The sequence below is a fragment of the Octodon degus genome, unplaced genomic scaffold, assembly GCF_000260255.1.
Source record: "Octodon degus isolate 3935 unplaced genomic scaffold, OctDeg1.0 scaffold00044, whole genome shotgun sequence".
Lineage (NCBI taxonomy): Eukaryota > Metazoa > Chordata > Mammalia > Rodentia > Octodontidae > Octodon > Octodon degus.
In genome coordinates this window covers 363,097-369,052 of record NW_004524620.1, presented here as the reverse complement: position 1 = coordinate 369,052, position 5,956 = coordinate 363,097, and the positions used below count along the sequence as shown (strand labels likewise).

Below are 5,956 nucleotides of genomic sequence, written 5' to 3'. Positions count from 1 at the left end.
TTCATTTCTCCTTTGATGAACTGAACCTATATTAACCCAAATGGCCACACATGATTAAATAGTACAAGTCACCTGGTCTTTTGGAATACTACTGAACTGTTCTATGCTACCGAAATACTAACTCCTAGAATCCAAATGAACGTTTCCACACCAAGGCGTGCCCATTATCTCAACCCTCAGTAGACTTTGCAAAGGATCAGCTGGGGGAGAGGGTGAGCATTGTTCTCAATTTACAGATGAGAAAAAGACTGAACAAATAGGTGGCTTATGCAGAATGCCCTTACCATTAACCGCTGGTGTCAGGACTAGACTTCTCTTCGTTTATTTTGCTGTCCTGGGCTGCATGTACACACAGAGCCAACTTGTACTCCAAAATTTAATGTCCTTGTTTGTGCCCTGAAAATTCATAGGTTGCCCACTCCTTCCATCCTCCAGCATAGTGTTTAGCACTGTTAAAGCCCAGAGATCTTGCTGTGTCCAGAGCCTCCTTGCTTCTGATTCCTGCTAAACAAGAGAACACCGGACTATCTGACTTGGATAGCTTGGCTTCGCAGTTGTTCTCCTTAAAGTCTCTTGAGTCCATCTGTAGGGCTTCAGTTACTTCCTGCAGGGGTATATTGATAGATCCAGGGATTTTTCCATATACCACAATTTATTTCCCATTCCTCTCTAACATCAATTAACATAACACTTTTCGAACTCACTAGGTTTTTAAGTTCCTTGTAGGTGACATCCTTAGAAATAGTACAGAAATTATGGCAGTCTCCCTTTATTGACTTCAAATCGCAAAGAGCAGTTTCCAGAGACCCCAGCAAGGCCCTACGTATACACGGGAGCACCAGCGCTTGCCTAGAATTCCTTTAATGTCCAGCTTTTTCACTATATGACACCATGTCTGTTGTTTGGCAAGTTAAAAGCTTCAGTCTCAATGCCTCTGTTAGTAGATGCTTGCTAGCATGTGAGACTAATAAATCATATGGAAAGGACACGCAGGGCCTTTTAACCAAGCCAAGTCTTGGGGCTGTAGGTACATTTACCAACCTGCAACCCTCCAGCAATCAAACACCAGAGGAAAGCTACATATATTTTTAGGAAGCTGCCATGACCTACCAGGCTTACAACTTGGTAAAAGAGGCCATACCACTGTGGCCCTTGAAACTTACCTATATTGTATTTAATATGGTAAACAGTTTGCACACCCAAGCAGCTGTAACTGATATCTGTTGAACATATTGTGGGAACAGATGTGTGTGTAATGCCCTTTATTGTGAGGAATATTCCCAGGGGAAAAGCCACAGTTAAAATTGTGATGAAGATGAGCCCACTGGATCCTACTAAAGCATATGGGATGCCAGGGGGAGGGCATGGAGCGCAGGCCACTGTACTCATAAAGGATGCTGAAGGAAGGCAAGTGCTTAAGGGAAGTATCCAGTGGGTTAGGCTGCTGCCTTTTGGGCCAGTTAATGCCAATGAATCTTTTGAGTTAGAAGTGTCAGTGGTTGTCACTTAAACAGACTGAGCCCCATGGGGCTTTTTCATTTTTTAAATTTATTTTTATTTAGTTAGTTTTTGGTGGAACCAGGGATTGAACTCAGGCCCTTGTGCTTGCCAGGCAAGCACTTATTCTATGGAGCTATGTCTCCAGCCCCTTCCCATGGAGCTTTGGAATAGCATTTGCCTGCCACTTGTGCCTGGTACCCTCCATTTGAGGAGCAATCACTGGCTTGCCACCGGGTGGTGGTGGGCACTGAGAAGCTAATGAAGAAAGAGCCGGTGTTGTTATGTTGAGGCATGCCCCTCGAGCTGGGCCAGCATGGACCTTTGGCACCGTGAGTGATGCCCTGCCAGCATGCATCATTAGATGGAAATGCCACATCCAAGAAAGAAGTAAGCTGGATATGTTAATTTTCTCCTGCCACTGTGATACATTGCCACCAACTTTTGAATGAAAATAATGCAAGGTTATTGCTTTACACTTCTGAAATCCAGAAGTTCCCCAGTAGGTTTCAGTAGAAGGAACTCAAGGCAGTGACGGGCTGTGCCTCCTCCAGATGTTGCCACTGTGTAGCTGTTTCTTCACTTTTTTCTCTGTCTAGGACCTCTCCTCATTCCTTGGTTCATGATATCTTCCTCACTGTCACCATACCTCCTGCTTCCTCTTCTGCAGTCAAACCTTGCTCTCTCTCTTTTTAATGACACTGGTGGTTATATTTGGGGTCCATGTAGATAATCTCTCCCTCTCAATATCCTTAATGACATCTGCAGAATTTCCTTTATCATATGAAGCAATATCAGCAGGTTCTAGGGATTAGAAACTACAAATCTGTGTGAGCTCTTATTCAAGCTACCACACTAGGCATTAATGGAATTTCACAACCGTGTAGTCACCACCCAGATGTGCCATCTCAGGTGCAGAGTCTATGTGATATCTTTCATATTCTTGCAAGCCTATCATGGGATTCCTCGGGATCTGTAATGAATTGGCTTGGTAGATGCATTAGCTCAATTAAAGGCCCATGAGGTTGTGCAGAGAAGAGTTGACATAGCAGGTCTAAACCAAGCTTTTCCTTAGAAATCCTTCCTTGTAACATTGGTCACTGCCTTGTGTCTGGGAGTAAGGATTAGGGGCCACTCTTCACCAGCCTCAGAACTGATAGGAGAGGCTCATTGTGTCTAAAACACTTATCCAACCAGGGTTGTTTATCATTATGACTTGTGTCTAGTTGACCCCCAAAGCCTCATGCAGTCATGGGGCAAACTTCTAGAGTTTGTGATTAATTTATGATCCAGTGCTGGGGTTATGGGTATGAGTGCTACACCCAGCCTGGAGAAGATGGCCTGAATGCAACATTAGAGACAGACTTGCTCTCTGTTGCCATTGTTGCCACTGCTCCTCCCTTCTGCTCTTGCTGTTTTGCTGCCTTCCACCATGAATTGCTTGCTGTTCTCTGCCATGTGCCAGTCTGCCTTGGAGCCAGCCAAGTATGAATTGAACAAACTGCGAGCTAAATAAACCTTTCCTTCCTTAATTTTAGGTATTTTGTCCCAGCAACAAGAAAAAAGTAACTAAGACATTTATGCTGAACATTTGCTTTTCTTTTGAAAGTCTGAATTTTTGTATGTCTTAGCAGAAGGTACTGACTTGACCAGACTCCAATAAAACCTTGGTTACTGGATCTGTCATGAGTTGGCTTGGTAGACCATATTTTGCATGTATTATCACATATTATCAATGGACAATTTACATGCCCTCTGTGGTTTCACTGGAAGAAGACTCTTGAAATCTTGTCTGGTTTCCTCTGAGTTCTGTGCCAGGTGTCTTTTCTCTTTGCTGATTTTGTTTTGTATTCTTTCACTGTCATGCATCTTAGCTGTGATTAAAACTGTAACCCATGTATTCTGGTCCTCCTGGTGCACCAGACCTGAACACGTGGTTCTGGGATCCCTAACAAGTGTGGCATAAGAAATGGGATTTGCTGGCTGAACACTGACTCACTAAAGTTTGGGAAAACAAGCATATGGGGCTGGTGAGATGGCTCAGTGGTCTAAAGCACCTACTTAGAACAAGTTTAACAAAGCACAGGGACCACGGTTTAATCCCCCAGCACCACATGCCAGCCAGCCCCGCCCCCTTTTGGGCTGAGCTGGCCACACACACACACACACACACACACACAAATAAAATTAAAAAAAAAAAAAACAAAAAACAAGCATAAATGGTGGGGGATGACAAGCCTTTGGCGCTAGGCTGGCTATGAAGTCATCCAGGTTATCAAATATCAGTCTTCTGGGAGAGGTAAGAGCTACGTATGGAGTTTGAAAATGATAGATTCAACTCGGGAGAACATGATTGCTGGGTCTGTGATGGCGCAGGGAGGAAGACGCAGCCTGTGAGTTTTTGTTTATTCTCTCATGCAGGTAGAAGAAGAAAGGGCCCCCAAATAAGGTGAGTTTGGGTGGGCCAAAAATATTAGATGTTTGCATTGTTCTTCCTCCAGGTCTAAGAATATTAAATCAGTTTCCAGGGCTGAAACATAGCAAATGGGGTGTGTGTGTGTGTGTGTGTGTAGCAATCACTACAGTCATTTCTTTTGACACATCTGTGGCCAGTGCCGCACTACCCTTGACAGCCCTTTCTGCAGTCTAGCTTTGTGTCTTCCCTGGTAGCTGCAATATTAGTCCTGTAGATACTAAGTTCACTGCAAAAGGGCCGTGTATTTTCACTTAAAGAGGGGAGACTTTTTAAATTGCTTTGTGTCTTATGGCTATCGCATCTGGATATAGGTTACAAGCAGATGTAAAATGTTATGTGTTAGTAATTTTGTAAATGCTAGAAGGATCACCTCAATTAGGGGAAGCTGCAGAGAAAAAGCGCTAGTGGGATGCACAAATCATTGCTCTTTGCCACTCGTGGGAAGATTGAAATTCAAAGTCTTTGCACATTACAAACAAAATGTATCTTCATAATTGATTTTTTTTTTCCCTCTCCATTGTTGTCTATTTGAGCCTCTGGGGGAAAAAGATGAAAACAGAGGGACTCTCCACATTAGAAGTTGCTAATGAGCTCTTGTAGATCAGATGTCTGAGCAATAAAAGCTGAAGATAGCATAGCCGGATATTCATATTTTAAGTCATATTCTGGACTCTAGAACTGACAAGGTTAAATGGGTCATACTAGAGCTTTGCTTCTCAGTTGGAATGCGGCTGTCTGATCTTGGCCCTGCTGCCCTGAGGAAACATCATTGGCTTTTTGCCATCTGATTCTAGCTCCCTGGACCCAACTCTCAGGTGAATCGGATGCTTCCTGGGATGGGCTTTTCCAGCCTAAACACTAGCTGGGTCAAATCAAATCTGACAGTTTCTCTATTCAAAAAACTGAAACTCAGACTCTGGGACCATTGCAGGTGTAGGATACCCCTGTGTGGGCTAAATTATCTAATTTTACAGAAGCTGACCAGACCACCTGGGTGGCACAAACTCCTAGAGGAAAAGACTTCTTTCTGAAGGCACCACCTGAGTTCGAGCCGCCCTTTGGCTCTGTGTTTGATCCATCAACCTACGAAAAAGGTGCAGGTTGATGAAGGGCCCACCTCACGGCTGCGTTTGGCTCTGTGCATTACTTGCAGTTTGCGTCAGTGGGTTCATCCCTGTTCTAGCCCTCTCCCTTACAGCACACACACACAGGCATGGGGGCACACCTGTAGTCCCAGCACTCAGGGAAGCTGAGGCAGAAGACTGCCACAAGTTTGAGGCGAGCCTGGGCTACATGGCAGGCCCAAGGTCAGCCTGAACTACATAGTGAGATTCTGCCTAAAAAAAAAGATACGTAATATGAAATGGGGACCCAGATTCTTTGCAAATGGGAATGGAATGTAGAGCTGGAGGAGGCGAGAACTGGGAAGGCGGGGTGGTGAAAAGGATCAGTGTGTGTTGTGTGCCTGTACCAACTTCCTGTGCTGAGTGTCATCATTATATGTACTAATAAACATGACAAAATCACCTCTAAAGGGTCTTAAAGATACCTAGAGTGCCTATATATGACAAATAAGCATACCTACAAAATGTACTTTAATTCTCTTAATAAAATTAAAAAGTTATAAAATATGAACTATAATATTTATTTATTTATTTTGGTGGAACTGGGGATTGAACTCAGGCAAATAATATTTAAAATACACTATGCAAACAGCAGAATATGAATCTACAAGTTAAAAAAAGTCTAACTACAAAGATTTCACTTTAAAGAAATTTTCAGTTTCTCTAAAGGAAAAAACAGGCTTATTAAAAACTGTCAGTTTTTAGGGGCTAGGGAGATGGCTCAGTAGGATAAGCGCTTGATTGGCAAACGCAAGGATCTGAGTTCAATCCCCGGTTCCGCCAAAAAAAAAAAAAAAAAAAAAAAAAAAATGATTTGGGCTGGAGAGATGGCTCAGTGGTCTAAAGCACCTACTTGAAA

General features: G+C 43.3%; 1 pseudogene; it reads left to right on the top strand.

The window, feature by feature from the left end:
* LOC111816907 overlaps positions 1-5,956 on the top strand; it is a 12,106-nt pseudogene that overhangs the window by 2,001 nt on the left and 4,149 nt on the right.